The following is a 20,657-nucleotide window of genomic DNA, read 5'->3' as shown; positions in this document are numbered from 1 at the left end:
GACACCTGTCATGGTTTGAAAGTATTAATTAAAAAATCACTGGAGAACTTATTCATTTCTTGCTTGAAGATGTGGAATATGAGAAGGCCAAAAGAAGTTTAAAATTTAAAAGGAATCGAGGAAGTTTATTAACCAAACTACATGGAAACAAAACCAGAATAAAAATTCCAGATACCCTTTTTCCCCAGCAGCCACGCATTGCTGTGTTTAATTGACAACACAGAGGTAAAAAAAACCATTGCTGTTTAAAACAGTCATAACTCTGCTATAGTCTTTTCATCAGTCCTTGTAGGGAAAAAGAAGTTCTCTTTTGTCAATCTATGGAGATTTTCACAAGAAAAAACATTTTCTCATGCCTTCCTATTGCTCTGATGCCAGCTGCTTAGAAAACTCTGCCATCAGGCCTTTCCTCCCATTTTACACCAGGCTCAGCTGTGTTTGTGGGCCATGATTCAAGGGGTGTCATTGAATCATGAAGGATAAGTTCTTCAAAGGCAAAAGTTCTCTTCATTGGATTCTGTGATCATCTCTGGAAACAGGAATCTTTTGCTTTGTCACTTAAGAGCCACAAATCTTCAGCATCTCTCACTTCTCCTTTTCTCTTCCAGCATCACATAGCATTACAACAACTTCACCATTAGCACAGCTTTAGCAATGAATTCCTTTTGCTCAGAACTATACTTTGAAATACTCCATTCCCCCCAAAATACTGTTTCAGGAATTCAAGGAGTTTCTTCAGAACATGATTGTCCCCCTCCATAGCTTGAATAAAAGAAAATTTCAGCTTCTTCGGGCATCTTCCTCTTCTCTTCCCATCTGAGGCTTAATTCCTTTCCTCGCTGCCTTGGGTGGTTGATGCTGCCTCTTTACCTGTTGATCCCTCTCTCTTCCCCTCTCTCTGGAAAAAGGATTCATCTGCAAGTCTCGTCTGGCTAGTGAAAGGCTTCAACTCTTGCCCAGGCACTGGGGATGGTCCCGGGGCCAGCGGCTGCAGCTCTTTGCCATGCAACATTTTCCCTAGCTGCTCTGGAGGAGTGTGGCCACTGTGTCAGCAAGCCACAGCTCAAGAGCTTTCCCTCCCCTTCCTCGGCAGTTGCTGCTGAAAGCCAGCAGCGGCACAAACTGCTGCCGAGCCAGGAAGCAGCCTGACCCGCCAGCCCCACTCTACAAGGCTCAGTGAGCCCTGCCAGAGCTTCAGCCCATCTGGGAAGGGGCCGCTGTCATTTCACACTCTCCAACCCCCTCCAGGAAGTGCCAAAATCCTGCCAGCCCCGCTCCCCCTGCGGCAGCCTTGTCCAGTGGGGGGGGCAAGAGGCTGAAGCCTAGCCATACTAGCTCTTCCAAAGGCAGAAACCAGAGAGAAAGAAAAATTCCTGGGCTTAGGTTTCAAAGGGTGGTGTTCACAAGTTGATCTCCCTTTACAATGGGAAAACGACTGTCTGTTCTCAGAGATGAACAGGCATTGGCCAGCAGAAAGAAACCCCATCAACCTCCATCAGCTTTAATTTCTCTAGCAGTTTTTCTTTGTTTCTTATTCATCAGCCTATCACACACACAGCAGTGACAGCCCCAGGCGTCCCCTCTCTGTAACACCAGAGCAGCTACCGCCCCAGGGTTCCACTCTCTGTGACACCACAGCCGTGACCACACCAGCGTTCCACTCTCTGTGATACCACAGCAGTGACAGCACTGGGCTTCCCTCTCTGTGACACCACAGCCGTGACAGCACTGGGCTTCCCTCTCTGTGATACCACATCAGAGACAGCACCATTGTTCCTCTCTCAGTGACACCACGGCAGTGACAGCACCAGTTTTCCACTCTCTGTGACACAACAGCAGTGACAACAACTGCTTTCTACTCTCTGTGACACCATGGCTGTGACTACACCAGTGTTCCACTGTCTGTGACACGACCGCAGTGGCAGCACTGGGCTTCCCTCTCTGTGACGCCACAGCTGTGACAGCACCAGTGTTCCACACTCTGTGACACAACGGTAGTGAAAACAACAGCATTCCGCTCTCTCTGACACCACAGCAGTGACACCATTGGGCTTCCCTCTCTGTGACACCACAGCAGCGACAGCACTGGGCTTCCCTCTCTGTGGCACCACAGCAGTGACACCACCCGGCTTCCCTCTCTGTGACACCACAGAATTGACAGCAACAGCGTTCCACTCTCTGTGACACCACGGCAGTCACAGCACTGGTTTCCCTCTCTGTGACACCACAGCCTTCACAGCCCAACTGCTCCCTTCTCGGTGACACCACAACAGTGACAGCACAGTCTTCTATTCTCTGTGACACCAGAGCTCTGACAACTCCAATTTCCTCTGCAATGTGATACTACAGCTGTGACAGTTCTAGTGTTCCACTCTCTGTGACACCCGAGCAGTGAAAGCCTCAGTGTTCCACTCTCTGTCACATGACAGCCATGACAGCCCCACTGTTCACCTCTTAGTGAAGCAATCGCTCTGACAGCTCCAATTTTCTCCTCACTCTGACACCTGTCATGGTTTGAAAGTATTAATTAAAAAATCACTGGAAAACTTATCCATTTCTTGCTTGAAGATGTGGAATATGAGAAGGCCAAAAGAAGTTTAAAATTTAAAAGGAATCGAGGAAGTTTATTAACCAAACTACAAGGATACAAAACCAGAATAAAACTTCCAGATACCCTTTTTCCCCAGCAGCCACGCATTGCTGTGTTTAATTGACAACACAGAGGTAAAAAAAACCTTTGCTGTTTAAAACAGTCAGAACTCTGCTATAGTCTTTTCATCAGTCCTTGTAGGGAAAAAGAAGTTCTCTTTTGTCAATCTATGGAGATTTTCACAAGAAAAAACATTTTCTCATGCCTTCCTATTGCTCTGATGCCAGCTGCTTAGAAAACTCTGCCATCAGTCCTTTCCTCCCATTTGACACCAGTCTCAGCTGTGTTTGTGGGCCATGATTCAAGGGGTGTCATTGAATCATGAAGGATAAGTTCTTCAAAGGCAAAAGTTCTCTTCATTGGATTCTGTGATCATCTCTGGAAACAGGAATCTTTTGCTTTGTCACTTAAGAGCCACAAATCTTCAGCATCTCTCACTTCTCCTTTTCTCTTCCAGCATCACATAGCATTACAACAACTTCACCATTAGCACAGCTTTAGCAATGAATTCCTTTTGCTCAGAACTATGCTTTGAAATACTCCATTCCCCCCAAAATACTGTTTCAGGAATTCAAGGAGTTTCTTCAGAACATGATTGTCCCCCTCCATAGCTTGAATAAAAGAAAATTTCAGCTTCTTCGGGCATCTTCCTCTTCTCTTCCCATCTGAGGCTTAATTCCTTTCCTCGCTGCCTTGGGTGGTTGATGCTGCCTCTTTACCTGTTGATCCCTCTCTCTTCCCCTCTCTCTGGAAAAAGGATTCATCTGCAAGTCTCGTCTGGCTAGTGAAAGGCTTCAACTCTTGCCCAGGCACTGGGGATGGTCCCGGGGCCAGCGGCTGCAGCTCTTTGCCATGCAAGATTTTCCCTAGCTGCTCTGGAGGAGTGTGGCCACTGTGTCAGCAAGCCACAGCTCAAGAGCTTTCCCTCCCCTTCCTCGGCAGTTGCTGCTGAAAGCCAGCAGCGGCACAAACTGCTGCCGAGCCAGGAAGCAGCCTGACCCGCCAGCCCCACTCTACAAGGCTCAGTGAGCCCTGCCAGAGCTTCAGCCCATCTGGGAAGGGGCCGCTGTCATTTCACACTCTCCAACCCCCTCCAGGAAGTGCCAAAATCCTGCCAGCCCCGCTCCCCCTGCGGCAGCCTTGTCCAGTGGGGGGGGCAAGAGGCTGAAGCCTGGCCATACTAGCTCTTCCAAAGGCAGAAACCAGAGAGAAAGAAAAATTCCTGGGCTTAGGTTTCAAAGGGTGGTGTTCACAAGTTGATCTCCCTTTACAATGGGAAAACGACTGTCTGTTCTCAGAGATGAACAGGCATTGGCCAGCAGAAAGAAACCCCATCAACCTCCATCAGCTTTAATTTCTCTAGCAGTTTTTCTTTGTTTCTTATTCATCAGCCTATCACACACACAGCAGTGACAGCCCCAGGCGTCCCCTCTCTGTAACACCAGAGCAGCTACCGCCCCAGGGTTCCACTCTCTGTGACACCACAGCCGTGACCACACCAGCGTTCCACTCTCTGTGATACCACAGCAGTGACAGCACTGGGCTTCCCTCTCTGTGACACCACAGCCGTGACAGCACTGGGCTTCCCTCTCTGTGATACCACATCAGAGACAGCACCATTGTTCCTCTCTCAGTGACACCACGGCAGTGACAGCACCAGTTTTCCACTCTCTGTGACACAACAGCAGTGACAACAACTGCTTTCTACTCTCTGTGACACCATGGCTGTGACTACACCAGTGTTCCACTGTCTGTGACACGACCGCAGTGGCAGCACTGGGCTTCCCTCTCTGTGACGCCACAGCTGTGACAGCACCAGTGTTCCACACTCTGTGACACAACGGTAGTGAAAACAACAGCATTCCGCTCTCTCTGACACCACAGCAGTGACACCATTGGGCTTCCCTCTCTGTGACACCACAGCAGCGACAGCACTGGGCTTCCCTCTCTGTGGCACCACAGCAGTGACACCACTGGGCTTCCCTCTCTGTGACACCACAGAATTGACAGCAACAGCGTTCCACTCTCTGTGACACCACGGCAGTCACAGCACTGGTTTCCCTCTCTGTGACACCACAGCCTTCACAGCCCAACTGCTCCCTTCTCGGTGACACCACAACAGTGACAGCACAGTCTTCTATTCTCTGTGACACCAGAGCTCTGACAACTCCAATTTCCTCTGCAATGTGATACTACAGCTGTGACAGTTCTAGTGTTCCACTCTCTGTGACACCCGAGCAGTGAAAGCCTCAGTGTTCCACTCTCTGTCACATGACAGCCATGACAGCCCCACTGTTCACCTCTTAGTGAAGCAATCGCTCTGACAGCTCCAATTTCCTCCTCACTCTGACACCTGTCATGGTTTGAAAGTATTAATTAAAAAATCACTGGAAAACTTATCCATTTCTTGCTTGAAGATGTGGAATATGAGAAGGCCAAAAGAAGTTTAAAATTTAAAAGGAATCGAGGAAGTTTATTAACCAAACTACAAGGATACAAAACCAGAATAAAACTTCCAGATACCCTTTTTCCCCAGCAGCCACGCATTGCTGTGTTTAATTGACAACACAGAGGTAAAAAAAACCATTGCTGTTTAAAACAGTCATAACTCTGCTATAGTCTTTTCATCCGTCCTTGTAGGGAAAAAGAAGTTCTCTTTTGTCAATCTATGGAGATTTTCACAAGAAAAAACATTTTCTCATGCCTTCCTATTGCTCTGATGCCAGCTGCTTAGAAAACTCTGCCATCAGTCCTTTCCTCCCATTTGACACCAGGCTCAGCTGTGTTTGTGGGCCACGATTCAAGGGGTGTCATTGAATCATGAAGGATAAGTTCTTCAAAGGCAAAAGTTCTCTTCATTGGATTCTGTGATCATCTCTGGAAACAGGAATGTTTTGCTTTGTCACTTAAGAGCCACAAATCTTCAGCATCTCTCACTTCTCCTTTTCTCTTCCAGCATCACATAGCATTACAACAACTTCACCATTAGCACAGCTTTAGCAATGAATTCCTTTTGCTCAGAACTATACTTTGAAATACTCCATTCCCCCCAAAATACTGTTTCAGGAATTCAAGGAGTTTCTTCAGAACATGATTGTCCCCCTCCATAGCTTGAATAAAAGGAAATTTCAGCTTCTTCGGGCATCTTCCTCTTCTCTTCCCATCTGAGGCTTAATTCCTTTCCTCGCTGCCTTGGGTGGTTGATGCTGCCTCTTTACCTGTTGATCCCTCTCTCTTCCCCTCTCTCTGGAAAAAGGATTCATCTGCAAGTCTCGTCTGGCTAGTGAAAGGCTTCAACTCTTGCCCAGGCACTGGGGATGGTCCCGGGGCCAGCGGCTGCAGCTCTTTGCCATGCAACATTTTCCCTAGCTGCTCTGGAGGAGTGTGGCCACTGTGTCAGCAAGCCACAGCTCAAGAGCTTTCCCTCCCCTTCCTCGGCAGTTGCTGCTGAAAGCCAGCAGCGGCAGAAACTGCTGCCGAGCCAGGAAGCAGCCTGACCCGCCAGCCCCACTCTACAAGGCTCAGTGAGCCCTGCCAGAGCTTCAGCCCATCTGGGAAGGGGCCGCTGTCATTTCACACTCTCCAACCCCCTCCAGGAAGCGCCGAAATCCTGCCAGCCCCGCTCCCCCTGCGGCAGCCTTGTCCAGCCGGGGGGGCAAGAGGCTGAAGCCTAGCCATACTAGCTCTTCCAAAGGCAGAAACCAGAGAGAAAGAAAAATTCCTGGGCTTAGGTTTCAAAGGGTGGTGTTCACAAGTTGATCTCCCTTTACAATGGGAAAACAACTGTCTGTTCTCAGAGATGACCAGGCATTGGCCAGCAGAAAGAAACCCCATCAACCTCCAGCAGCTTTAATTTCTCTAGCAGTTTTTCTTTGTTTCTTATTTATCAGCCTATCACACACACAGCAGTGACAGCCCCAGGCGTCCCCTCTCTGTAACACCAGAGCAGCTACCGCCCCAGGGTTCCACTCTCTGTGACACCACAGCCGTGACAACACCAGCGTTCCACTCTCTGTGACACCACAGCAGTGACAGCACTGGGCTTCCCTCTCTGTGACACCACATCAGAGACAGCACCATTGTTCCTCTCTCGGTGACACCACGGCAGTGACAGCACCAGTTTTCCACTCTCTGTGACACCACAGAAGTGACAACAACTGCTTTCTCCTCTCTGTGACACCATGGCTGTTATTACACCAGTGTTCCACTGTCTGTGACACGACCGCAGTGGCAGCACTGGGCTTCCCTCTCTGTGACGCCACAGCTGTGACAGCACCAGTGTTCCACACTCTGTGACACAACGGTAGTGAAAACAACAGCATTCCGCTCTCTCTGACACCACAGCAGTGACACCACTGGGCTTCCCTCTCTGTGACACCACAGAATTGACAGCAACAGCGTTCCACTCTCTGTGACACCACGGCAGTCACAGCACTGGTTTCCCTCTCTGTGACACCACAGCCTTCACAGCCCAACTGCTCCCCTCTCTGTGACACCACAACAGTGACAGCACAGTCTTCTATTCTCTGTGACACCAGAGCTCTGACAACTCCAATTTCCTCTGCAATGTGATACTACAGCTGTGACAGTTCTAGTGTTCCACTCTCTGTGACACCCGAGCAGTGAAAGCCTCAGTGTTCCACTCTCTGTCACATGACAGCCATGACAGCCCCACTGTTCACCTCTTAGTGAAGCAATCGCTCTGACAGCTCCAATTTCCTCCTCACTCTGACACCTGTCATGGTTTGAAAGTATTAATTAAAAAATCACTGGAAAACTTATCCATTTCTTGCTTGAAGATGTGGAATATGAGAAGGCCAAAAGAAGTTTAAAATTTAAAAGGAATCGAGGAAGTTTATTAACCAAACTACAAGGATACAAAACCAGAATAAAACTTCCAGATACCCTTTTTCCCCAGCAGCCACGCATTGCTGTGTTTAATTGACAACACAGAGGTAAAAAAAACCTTTGCTGTTTAAAACAGTCAGAACTCTGCTATAGTCTTTTCATCCGTCCTTGTAGGGAAAAAGAAGTTCTCTTTTGTCAATCTATGGAGATTTTCACAAGAAAAAACATTTTCTCATGCCTTCCTATTGCTCTGATGCCAGCTGCTTAGAAAACTCTGCCATCAGTCCTTTCCTCCCATTTTACACCAGTCTCAGCTGTGTTTGTGGGCCACGATTCAAGGGGTGTCATTGAATCATGAAGGATAAGTTCTTCAAAGGCAAAAGTTCTCTTCATTGGATTCTGTGATCATCTCTGGAAACAGGAATGTTTTGCTTTGTCACTTAAGAGCCACAAATCTTCAGCATCTCTCACTTCTCCTTTTCTCTTCCAGCATCACATAGCATTACAACAACTTCACCATTAGCACAGCTTTAGCAATGAATTCCTTTTGCTCAGAACTATGCTTTGAAATACTCAATTCCCCCCAAAATACTGTTTCAGGAATTCAAGGAGTTTCTTCAGAACATGATTGTCCCCCTCCATAGCTTGAATAAAAGAAAATTTCAGCTTCTTCGGGCATCTTCCTCTTCTCTTCCCATCTGAGGCTTAATTCCTTTCCTCGCTGCCTTGGGTGGTTGATGCTGCCTCTTTACCTGTTGATCCCTCTCTCTTCCCCTCTCTCTGGAAAAAGGATTCATCTGCAAGTCTCGTCTGGCTAGTGAAAGGCTTCAACTCTTGCCCAGGCACTGGGGATGGTCCCGGGGCCAGCGGCTGCAGCTCTTTGCCATGCAAGATTTTCCCTAGCTGCTCTGGAGGAGTGTGGCCACTGTGTCAGCAAGCCACAGCTCAAGAGCTTTCCCTCCCCTTCCTCGGCAGTTGCTGCTGAAAGCCAGCAGCGGCACAAACTGCTGCCGAGCCAGGAAGCAGCCTGACCCGCCAGCCCCACTCTACAAGTCTCAGTGAGCCCTGCCAGAGCTTCAGCCCATCTGGGAAGGGGCCGCTGTCATTTCACACTCTCCAACCCCCTCCAGGAAGCGCCGAAATCCTGCCAGCCCCGCTCCCCCTGCGGCAGCCTTGTCCAGCCGGGGGGGCAAGAGGCTGAAGCCTAGCCATACTAGCTCTTCCAAAGGTAGAAACCAGAGAGAAAGAAAAATTCCTGGGCTTAGGTTTCAAAGGGTGGTGTTCACAAGTTGATCTCCCTTTACAATGGGAAAACGACTGTCTGTTCTCAGAGATGACCAGGCATTGGCCAGCAGAAAGAAACCCCATCAACCTCCAGCAGCTTTAATTTCTCTAGCAGTTTTTCTTTGTTTCATATTTATCAGCCTATCACACACACAACAGTGACAGCCCCAGGCGTCCCCTCTCTGTAACACCAGAGCAGCTACCGCCCCAGGGTTCCACTCTCTGTGACACCACAGCCGTGACAACACCAGCGTTCCACTCTCTGTGACACCACAGCAGTGACAGCACTGGGCTTCCCTCTCTGTGACACCACATCAGAGACAGCACCATTGTTCCTCTCTCGGTGACACCACGGCAGTGACAGCACCAGTTTTCCACTCTCTGTGACACCACGGCAGTGACAACAACTGCTTTCTACTCTCTGTGACACCATGGCTGTGACTACACCAGTGTTCCACTCTCTGTGACACCACAGCAGTGACAGCACTGGGCTTCCCTCTCTGTGACGCCACAGCTGTGACAGCACCAGTGTTCCACACTCTGTGACACAACGGTAGTGAAAACAACAGCATTCCGCTCTCTCTGACACCACAGCAGTGACACCACTGGGCTTCCCTCTCTGTGACACCACAGAATTGACAGCAACAGCGTTCCACTCTCTGTGACACCACGGCAGTCACAGCACTGGTTTCCCTCTCTGTGACACCACAGCCGTCACAGCCCAACTGCTCCCCTCTCTGTGACACCACAACAGTGACAGCACAGTCTTCTATTCTCTGTGACACCAGAGCTCTGACAACTCCAATTTCCTCTGCAATGTGATACTCCAGCTGTGACAGTTCTAGTGTTCCACTCTCTGTGACACCCGAGCAGTGAAAGCCTCAGTGTTCCACTCTCTGTCACATGACAGCCATGACAGCCCCACTGTTCACCTCTTAGTGAAGCAATCGCTCTGACAGCTCCAATTTCCTCCTCACTCTGACACCTGTCATGGTTTGAAAGTATTAATTAAAAAATCACTGGAAAACTTATCCATTTCTTGCTTGAAGATGTGGAATATGAGAAGGCCAAAAGAAGTTTAAAATTTAAAAGGAATCGAGGAAGTTTATTAACCAAACTACAAGGATACAAAACCAGAATAAAACTTCCAGATACCCTTTTTCCCCAGCAGCCACGCATTGCTGTGTTTAATTGACAACACAGAGGTAAAAAAAACCATTGCTGTTTAAAACAGTCATAACTCTGCTATAGTCTTTTCATCAGTCCTTGTAGGGAAAAAGAAGTTCTCTTTTGTCAATCTATGGAGATTTTCACAAGAAAAAACATTTTCTCATGCCTTCCTATTGCTCTGATGCCAGCTGCTTAGAAAACTCTGCCATCAGTCCTTTCCTCCCATTTGACACCAGTCTCAGCTGTGTTTGTGGGCCATGATTCAAGGGGTGTCATTGAATCATGAAGGATAAGTTCTTCAAAGGCAAAAGTTCTCTTCATTGGATTCTGTGATCATCTCTGGAAACAGGAATGTTTTGCTTTGTCACTTAAGAGCCACAAATCTTCAGCATCTCTCACTTCTCCTTTTCTCTTCCAGCATCACATAGCATTACAACAACTTCACCATTAGCACAGCTTTAGCAATGAATTCCTTTTGCTCAGAACTATGCTTTGAAATACTCCATTCCCCCCAAAATACTGTTTCAGGAATTCAAGGAGTTTCTTCAGAACATGATTGTCCCCCTCCATAGCTTGAATAAAAGAAAATTTCAGCTTCTTCGGGCATCTTCCTCTTCTCTTCCCATCTGAGGCTTAATTCCTTTCCTCGCTGCCTTGGGTGGTTGATGCTGCCTCTTTACCTGTTGATCCCTCTCTCTTCCCCTCTCTCTGGAAAAAGGATTCATCTGCAAGTCTCGTCTGGCTAGTGAAAGGCTTCAACTCTTGCCCAGGCACTGGGGATGGTCCCGGGGCCAGCGGCTGCAGCTCTTTGCCATGCAACATTTTCCCTAGCTGCTCTGGAGGAGTGTGGCCACTGTGTCAGCAAGCCACAGCTCAAGAGCTTTCCCTCCCCTTCCTCGGCAGTTGCTGCTGAAAGCCAGCAGCGGCACAAACTGCTGCCGAGCCAGGAAGCAGCCTGACCCGCCAGCCCCACTCTACAAGGCTCAGTGAGCCCTGCCAGAGCTTCAGCCCATCTGGGAAGGGGCCGCTGTCATTTCACACTCTCCAACCCCCTCCAGGAAGCGCCGAAATCCTGCCAGCCCCGCTCCCCCTGCGGCAGCCTTGTCCAGCCGGGGGGGCAAGAGGCTGAAGCCTAGCCATACTAGCTCTTCCAAAGGCAGAAACCAGAGAGAAAGAAAAATTCCTGGGCTTAGGTTTCAAAGGGTGGTGTTCACAAGTTGATCTCCCTTTACAATGGGAAAACAACTGTCTGTTCTCAGAGATGACCAGGCATTGGCCAGCAGAAAGAAACCCCATCAACCTCCAGCAGCTTTAATTTCTCTAGCAGTTTTTCTTTGTTTCTTATTTATCAGCCTATCACACACACAGCAGTGACAGCCCCAGGCGTCCCCTCTCTGTAACACCAGAGCAGCTACCGCCCCAGGGTTCCACTCTCTGTGACACCACAGCCGTGACAACACCAGCGTTCCACTCTCTGTGACACCACAGCAGTGACAGCACTGGGCTTCCCTCTCTGTGAAACTACATCAGAGACAGCACCATTGTTCCTCTCTCGGTGACACCACGGCAGTGACAGCACCAGTTTTCCACTCTCTGTGACACCACAGAAGTGACAACAACTGCTTTCTCCTCTCTGTGACACCATGGCTGTTACTACACCAGTGTTCCACTGTCTGTGACACGACCGCAGTGGCAGCACTGGGCTTCCCTCTCTGTGACGCCACAGCTGTGACAGCACCAGTGTTCCACACTCTGTGACACAACGGTAGTGAAAACAACAGCATTCCGCTCTCTCTGACACCACAGCAGTGACACCACTGGGCTTCCCTCTCTGTGACACCACAGAATTGACAGCAACAGCGTTCCACTCTCTGTGACACCACGGCAGTCACAGCACTGGTTTCCCTCTCTGTGACACCACAGCCTTCACAGCCCAACTGCTCCCCTCTCTGTGACACCACAACAGTGACAGCACAGTCTTCTATTCTCTGTGACACCAGAGCTCTGACAACTCCAATTTCCTCTGCAATGTGATACTACAGCTGTGACAGTTCTAGTGTTCCACTCTCTGTGACACCCGAGCAGTGAAAGCCTCAGTGTTCCACTCTCTGTCACATGACAGCCATGACAGCCCCACTGTTCACCTCTTAGTGAAGCAATCGCTCTGACAGCTCCAATTTCCTCCTCACTCTGACACCTGTCATGGTTTGAAAGTATTAATTAAAAAATCACTGGAAAACTTATCCATTTCTTGCTTGAAGATGTGGAATATGAGAAGGCCAAAAGAAGTTTAAAATTTAAAAGGAATCGAGGAAGTTTATTAACCAAACTACAAGGATACAAAACCAGAATAAAACTTCCAGATACCCTTTTTCCCCAGCAGCCACGCATTGCTGTGTTTAATTGACAACACAGAGGTAAAAAAAACCTTTGCTGTTTAAAACAGTCAGAACTCTGCTATAGTCTTTTCATCCGTCCTTGTAGGGAAAAAGAAGTTCTCTTTTGTCAATCTATGGAGATTTTCACAAGAAAAAACATTTTCTCATGCCTTCCTATTGCTCTGATGCCAGCTGCTTAGAAAACTCTGCCATCAGTCCTTTCCTCCCATTTTACACCAGTCTCAGCTGTGTTTGTGGGCCACGATTCAAGGGGTGTCATTGAATCATGAAGGATAAGTTCTTCAAAGGCAAAAGTTCTCTTCATTGGATTCTGTGATCATCTCTGGAAACAGGAATGTTTTGCTTTGTCACTTAAGAGCCACAAATCTTCAGCATCTCTCACTTCTCCTTTTCTCTTCCAGCATCACATAGCATTACAACAACTTCACCATTAGCACAGCTTTAGCAATGAATTCCTTTTGCTCAGAACTATGCTTTGAAATACTCAATTCCCCCCAAAATACTGTTTCAGGAATTCAAGGAGTTTCTTCAGAACATGATTGTCCCCCTCCATAGCTTGAATAAAAGAAAATTTCAGCTTCTTCGGGCATCTTCCTCTTCTCTTCCCATCTGAGGCTTAATTCCTTTCCTCGCTGCCTTGGGTGGTTGATGCTGCCTCTTTACCTGTTGATCCCTCTCTCTTCCCCTCTCTCTGGAAAAAGGATTCATCTGCAAGTCTCGTCTGGCTAGTGAAAGGCTTCAACTCTTGCCCAGGCACTGGGGATGGTCCCGGGGCCAGCGGCTGCAGCTCTTTGCCATGCAACATTTTCCCTAGCTGCTCTGGAGGAGTGTGGCCACTGTGTCAGCAAGCCACAGCTCAAGAGCTTTCCCTCCCCTTCCTCGGCAGTTGCTGCTGAAAGCCAGCAGCGGCACAAACTGCTGCCGAGCCAGGAAGCAGCCTGACCCGCCAGCCCCACTCTACAAGGCTCAGTGAGCCCTGCCAGAGCTTCAGCCCATCTGGGAAGGGGCCGCTGTCATTTCACACTCTCCAACCCCCTCCAGGAAGCGCCGAAATCCTGCCAGCCCCACTCCCTCTGCGGCAGCCTTGTCCAGCCGGGGGGGCAAGAGGCTGAAGCCTAGCCATACTAGCTCTTCCAAAGGCAGAAACCAGAGAGAAAGAAAAATTCCTGGGCTTAGGTTTCAAAGGGTGGTGTTCACAAGTTGATCTCCCTTTACAATGGGAAAACGACTGTCTGTTCTCAGAGATGACCAGGCATTGGCCAGCAGAAAGAAACCCCATCAACCTCCAGCAGCTTTAATTTCTCTAGCAGTTTTTCTTTGTTTCTTATTTATCAGCCTATCACACACACAGCAGTGACAGCCCCAGGCGTCCCCTCTCTGTAACACCAGAGCAGCTACCGCCCCAGGGTTCCACTCTCTGTGACACCACAGCCGTGACCACACCAGCGTTCCACTCTCTGTGACACGACAGCCGTGACAGCACTGGGCTTCCCTCTCTGTGACACCACATCAGAGACAGCACCATTGTTCCTCTCTCGGTGACACCACGGCAGTGACAGCACCAGTTTTCCACTCTCTGTGACACAACAGCAGTGACAACAACTGCTTTCTAATCTCTGTGACACCATGGCTGTGACTACACCAGTGTTCCACTGTCTGTGACGCCACAGCAGTGGCAGCACTGGGCTTCCCTCTCTGTGACGCCACAGCTGTGACAGCACCAGTGTTCCACACTCTGTGGCACAACAGCAGTGAAAACAACAGCATTCCGCTCTCTCTGACACCACAGCAGTGACACCATTGGGCTTCCCTCTCTGTGACACCACAGCAGTGACAGCACTGGGCTTCCCTCTCTGTGACACCACAGAATTGACAGCAACAGCGTTCCACTCTCTGTGACACCACGGCAGTCACAGCACTGGTTTCCCTCTCTGTGACACCACAGCCGTCACAGCCCAACTGCTCCCCTCTCTGTGACACCACAACAGTGACAGCACAGTCTTCTATTCTCTGTGACACCAGAGCTCTGACAACTCCAATTTCCTCTGCAATGTGATACTCCAGCTGTGACAGTTCTAGTGTTCCACTCTCTGTGACACCCGAGCAGTGAAAGCCTCAGTGTTCCACTCTCTGTCACATGACAGCCATGACAGCCCCACTGTTCACCTCTTAGTGAAGCAATCGCTCTGACAGCTCCAATTTCCTCCTCACTCTGACACCTGTCATGGTTTGAAAGTATTAATTAAAAAATCACTGGAAAACTTATCCATTTCTTGCTTGAAGATGTGGAATATGAGAAGGCCAAAAGAAGTTTAAAATTTAAAAGGAATCGAGGAAGTTTATTAACCAAACTACAAGGATACAAAACCAGAATAAAACTTCCAGATACCCTTTTTCCCCAGCAGCCACGCATTGCTGTGTATAATTGACAACACAGAGGTAAAAAAAACCATTGCTGTTTAAAACAGTCATAACTCTGCTATAGTCTTTTCATCAGTCCTTGTAGGGAAAAAGAAGTTCTCTTTTGTCAATCTATGGAGATTTTCACAAGAAAAAACATTTTCTCATGCCTTCCTATTGCTCTGATGCCAGCTGCTTAGAAAACTCTGCCATCAGTCCTTTCCTCCCATTTGACACCAGTCTCAGCTGTGTTTGTGGGCCATGATTCAAGGGGTGTCATTGAATCATGAAGGATAAGTTCTTCAAAGGCAAAAGTTCTCTTCATTGGATTCTGTGATCATCTCTGGAAACAGGAATCTTTTGCTTTGTCACTTAAGAGCCACAAATCTTCAGCATCTCTCACTTCTCCTTTTCTCTTCCAGCATCACATAGCATTACAACAACTTCACCATTAGCACAGCTTTAGCAATGAATTCCTTTTGCTCAGAACTATGCTTTGAAATACTCCATTCCCCCCAAAATACTGTTTCAGGAATTCAAGGAGTTTCTTCAGAACATGATTGTCCCCCTCCATAGCTTGAATAAAAGAAAATTTCAGCTTCTTCGGGCATCTTCCTCTTCTCTTCCCATCTGAGGCTTAATTCCTTTCCTCGCTGCCTTGGGAGGTTGATGCTGCCTCTTTACCTGTTGATCCCTCTCTCTTCCCCTCTCTCTGGAAAAAGGATTCATCTGCAAGTCTCGTCTGGCTAGTGAAAGGCTTCAACTCTTGCCCAGGCACTGGGGATGGTCCCGGGGCCAGCGGCTGCAGCTCTTTGCCATGCAAGATTTTCCCTAGCTGCTCTGGAGGAGTGTGGCCACTGTGTCAGCAAGCCACAGCTCAAGAGCTTTCCCTCCCCTTCCTCGGCAGTTGCTGCTGAAAGCCAGCAGCGGCACAAACTGCTGCCGAGCCAGGAAGCAGCCTGACCCGCCAGCCCCACTCTACAAGGCTCAGTGAGCCCTGCCAGAGCTTCAGCCCATCTGGGAAGGGGCCGCTGTCATTTCACACTCTCCAACCCCCTCCAGGAAGCGCCGAAATCCTGCCAGCCCCGCTCCCCCTGCGGCAGCCTTGTCCAGCCGGAGGGCAAGAGGCTGAAGCCTAGCCATACTAGCTCTTCCAAAGGCAGAAACCAGAGAGAAAGAAAAATTCCTGGGCTTAGGTTTCAAAGGGTGGTGTTCACAAGTTGATCTCCCTTTACAATGGGAAAACAACTGTCTGTTCTCAGAGATGACCAGGCATTGGCCAGCAGAAAGAAACCCCATCAGCCTCCAGCAGCTTAAATTTCTCTAGCAGTTTTTCTTTGTTTCTTATTTATCAGCCTATCACACACACAGCAGTGACAGCCCCAGGCGTCCCCTCTCTGTAACACCAGAGCAGCTACCGCCCCAGGGTTCCACTCTCTGTGACACCACAGCCGTGACAACACCAGCGATCCACTCTCTGTGACACCACAGCTGTGACAACACTGGGCTTCCCTCTCTGTGACACCACATCAGAGACAGCACCATTGTTCCTCTCTCAGTGACACCACGGCAGTGACAGCACCAGTTTTCCACTCTCTGTGACACAACAGCAGTGACAACAACTGCTTTCTACTCTCTGTGACACCATGGCTGTGACTACACCAGTGTTCCACTGTCTGTGACACGACCGCAGTGGCAGCACTGGGCTTCCCTCTCTGTGACGCCACAGCTGTGACAGCACCAGTGTTCCACACTCTGTGACACAACGGTAGTGAAAACAACAGCATTTCGCTCTCTCTGACACCACAGCAGTGACACCATTGGGCTTCCCTCTCTGTGACACCACAGCAGCGACAGCACTGGACTTCCCTGTCTGTGGCACCACAGCAGTGACAGCACTGAGCTTCCCTCTCTGTGACGCCACAGCTGTGACAGCACCAGTGTTCCACACTCTGTGACACAACGGTAGTGAAAACAACAGCATTCCGCTCTCTCTGACACCACAGCATTTACACCATTGGGCTTCCCTCTCTGGGACACCACAGCAGCGACAGCACTGGGCTTCCCGCTTAGTGGCACCACAGCAGTGACAGCACTGGGCTTCCCTCTCTGTGACACCACAGAATTGACAGCAACAGCGTTCCACTCTCTGTGACACCACGGCAGTCACAGCACTGGTTTCCCTCTCTGTGACACCACAGCCGTCACAGCCCAACTGCTCCCCTCTCTGTGACACCACAACAGTGACAGCACAGTCTTCTATTCTCTGTGACACCAGAGCTCTGACAACTCCAATTTCCTCTGCAATGTGATACTCCAGCTGTGACAGTTCTAGTGTTCCACTCTCTGTGACACCCGAGCAGTGAAAGCCTCAGTGTTCCACTCTCTGTCACATGACAGCCATGACAGCCCCACTGTTCACCTCTTAGTGAAGCAATCGCTCTGACAGCTCCAATTTCCTCCTCACTCTGACACCTGTCATGGTTTGAAAGTATTAATTAAAAAATCACTGGAAAACTTATCCATTTCTTGCTTGAAGATGTGGAATATGAGAAGGCCAAAAGAAGTTTAAAATTTAAAAGGAATCGAGGAAGTTTATTAACCAAACTACAAGGATACAAAACCAGAATAAAACTTCCAGATACCCTTTTTCCCCAGCAGCCACGCATTGCTGTGTTTAATTGACAACACAGAGGTAAAAAAAACCATTGCTGTTTAAAACAGTCATAACTCTGCTATAGTCTTTTCATCAGTCCTTGTAGGGAAAAAGAAGTTCTCTTTTGTCAATCTATGGAGATTTTCACAAGAAAAAACATTTTCTCATGCCTTCCTATTGCTCTGATGCCAGCTGCTTAGAAAACTCTGCCATCAGTCCTTTCCTCCCATTTTACACCAGGCTCAGCTGTGTTTGTGGGCCACGATTGAAGGGGTGTCATTGAATCATGAAGGATAAGTTCTTCAAAGGCAAAAGTTCTCTTCATTGGATTCTGTGATCATCTCTGGAAACAGGAATGTTTTGCTTTGTCACTTAAGAGCCACAAATCTTCAGCATCTCTCACTTCTCCTTTTCTCTTCCAGCATCACATAGCATTACAACAACTTCACCATTAGCACAGCTTTAGCAATGAATTCCTTTTGCTCAGAACTATGCTTTGAAATACTCCATTCCCCCCAAAATACTGTTTCAGGAATTCAAGGAGTTTCTTCAGAACATGATTGTCCCCCTCCATAGCTTGAATAAAAGAAAATTTCAGCTTCTTCGGGCATCTTCCTCTTCTCTTCCCATCTGAGGCTTAATTCCTTTCCTCGCTGCCTTGGGTGGTTGATGCTGCCTCTTTACCTGTTGATCCCTCTCTCTTCCCCTCTCTCTGGAAAAAGGATTCATCTGCAAGTCTCGTCTGGCTAGTGAAAGGCTTCAACTCTTGCCCAGGCACTGGGGATGGTCCCGGGGCCAGCGGCTGCAGCTCTTTGCCATGCAACATTTTCCCTAGCTGCTCTGGAGGAGTGTGGCCACTGTGTCAGCAAGCCACAGCTCAAGAGCTTTCCCTCCCCTTCCTCGGCAGTTGCTGCTGAAAGCCAGCAGCGGCACAAACTGCTGCCGAGCCAGGAAGCAGCCTGACCCGCCAGCCCCACTCTACAAGGCTCAGTGAGCCCTGCCAGAGCTTCAGCCCATCTGGGAAGGGGCCGCTGTCATTTCACACTCTCCAACCCCCTCCAGGAAGCGCCGAAATCCTGCCAGCCCCACTCCCTCTGCGGCAGCCTTGTCCAGCCGGGGGGGCAAGAGGCTGAAGCCTAGCCATACTAGCTCTTCCAAAGGCAGAAACCAGAGAGAAAGAAAAATTCCTGGGCTTAGGTTTCAAAGGGTGGTGTTCACAAGTTGATCTCCCTTTACAATGGGAAAACGACTGTCTGTTCTCAGAGATGACCAGGCATTGGCCAGCAGAAAGAAACCCCATCAACCTCCAGCAGCTTTAATTTCTCTAGCAGTTTTTCTTTGTTTCTTATTTATCAGCCTATCACACACACAGCAGTGACAGCCCCAGGCGTCCCCTCTCTGTAACACCAGAGCAGCTACCGCCCCAGGGTTCCACTCTCTGTGACACCACAGCCGTGACCACACCAGCGTTCCACTCTCTGTGACACGACAGCCGTGACAGCACTGGGCTTCCCTCTCTGTGACACCACATCAGAGACAGCACCATTGTTCCTCTCTCGGTGACACCACGGCAGTGACAGCACCAGTTTTCCACTCTCTGTGACACAACAGCAGTGACAACAACTGCTTTCTAATCTCTGTGACACCATGGCTGTGACTACACCAGTGTTCCACTGTCTGTGACGCCACAGCAGTGGCAGCACTGGGCTTCCCTCTCTGTGACGCCACAGCTGTGACAGCACCAGTGTTCCACACTCTGTGACACAACAGTAGTGAAAACAACAGCATTCCGCTCTCTCTGACACCACAGCAGTGACACCATTGGGCTTCCCTCTCTGTGACACCACAGCAATGACAGCACTGGGCTTCCCTCTCTGTGACACCACAGAATTGACAGCAACAGCGTTCCACTCTCTGTGACACCACGGCAGTCACAGCACTGGTTTCCCTCTCTGTGACACCACAGCCGTCACAGCCCAACTGCTCCCCTCTCTGTGACACCACAACAGTGACAGCACAGTCTTCTATTCTCTGTGACACCAGAGCTCTGACAACTCCAATTTCCTCTGCAATGTGATACTCCAGCTGTGACAGTTCTAGTGTTCCACTCTCTGTGACACCCGAGCAGTGAAAGCCTCAGTGTTCCACTCTCTGTCACATGACAGCCATGACAGCCCCACTGTTCACCTCTTAGTGAAGCAATCGCTCTGACAGCTCCAATTTCCTCCTCACTCTGACACCTGTCATGGTTTGAAAGTATTAATTAAAAAATCACTGGAAAACTTATCCATTTCTTGCTTGAAGATGTGGAATATGAGAAGGCCAAAAGAAGTTTAAAATTTAAAAGGAATCGAGGAAGTTTATTAACCAAACTACAAGGATACAAAACCAGAATAAAACTTCCAGATACCCTTTTTCCCCAGCAGCCACGCATTGCTGTGTATAATTGACAACACAGAGGTAAAAAAAACCATTGCTGTTTAAAACAGTCATAACTCTGCTATAGTCTTTTCATCAGTCCTTGTAGGGAAAAAGAAGTTCTCTTTTGTCAATCTATGGAGATTTTCACAAGAAAAAACATTTTCTCATGCCTTCCTATTGCTCTGATGCCAGCTGCTTAGAAAACTCTGCCATCAGTCCTTTCCTCCCATTTGACACCAGTCTCAGCTGTGTTTGTGGGCCATGATTCAAGGGGTGTCATTGAATCATGAAGGATAAGTTCTTCAAAGGCAAAAGTTCTCTTCATTGGATTCTGTGATCATCTCTGGAAACAGGAATCTTTTGCTTTGTCACTTAAGAGCCACAAATCTTCAGCATCTCTCACTTCTCCTTTTCTCTTCCAGCATCACATAGCATTACAACAACTTCACCATTAGCACAGCTTTAGCAATGAATTCCTTTTGCTCAGAACTATGCTTTGAAATACTCCATTCCCCCCAAAATACTGTTTCAGGAATTCAAGGAGTTTCTTCAGAACATGATTGTCCCCCTCCATAGCTTGAATAAAAGAAAATTTCAGCTTCTTCGGGCATCTTCCTCTTCTCTTCCCATCTGAGGCTTAATTCCTTTCCTCGCTGCCTTGGGAGGTTGATGCTGCCTCTTTACCTGTTGATCCCTCTCTCTTCCCCTCTCTCTGGAAAAAGGATTCATCTGCAAGTCTCGTCTGGCTAGTGAAAGGCTTCAACTCTTGCCCAGGCACTGGGGATGGTCCCGGGGCCAGCGGCTGCAGCTCTTTGCCATGCAAGATTTT

Source organism: Cyanistes caeruleus, unplaced genomic scaffold, assembly GCF_971803275.1.
Source record: "Cyanistes caeruleus unplaced genomic scaffold, bCyaCae1.hap1.1 HAP1_SUPER_34, whole genome shotgun sequence".
Lineage (NCBI taxonomy): Eukaryota > Metazoa > Chordata > Aves > Passeriformes > Paridae > Cyanistes > Cyanistes caeruleus.
This window is presented reverse-complemented; position numbering follows the sequence as displayed.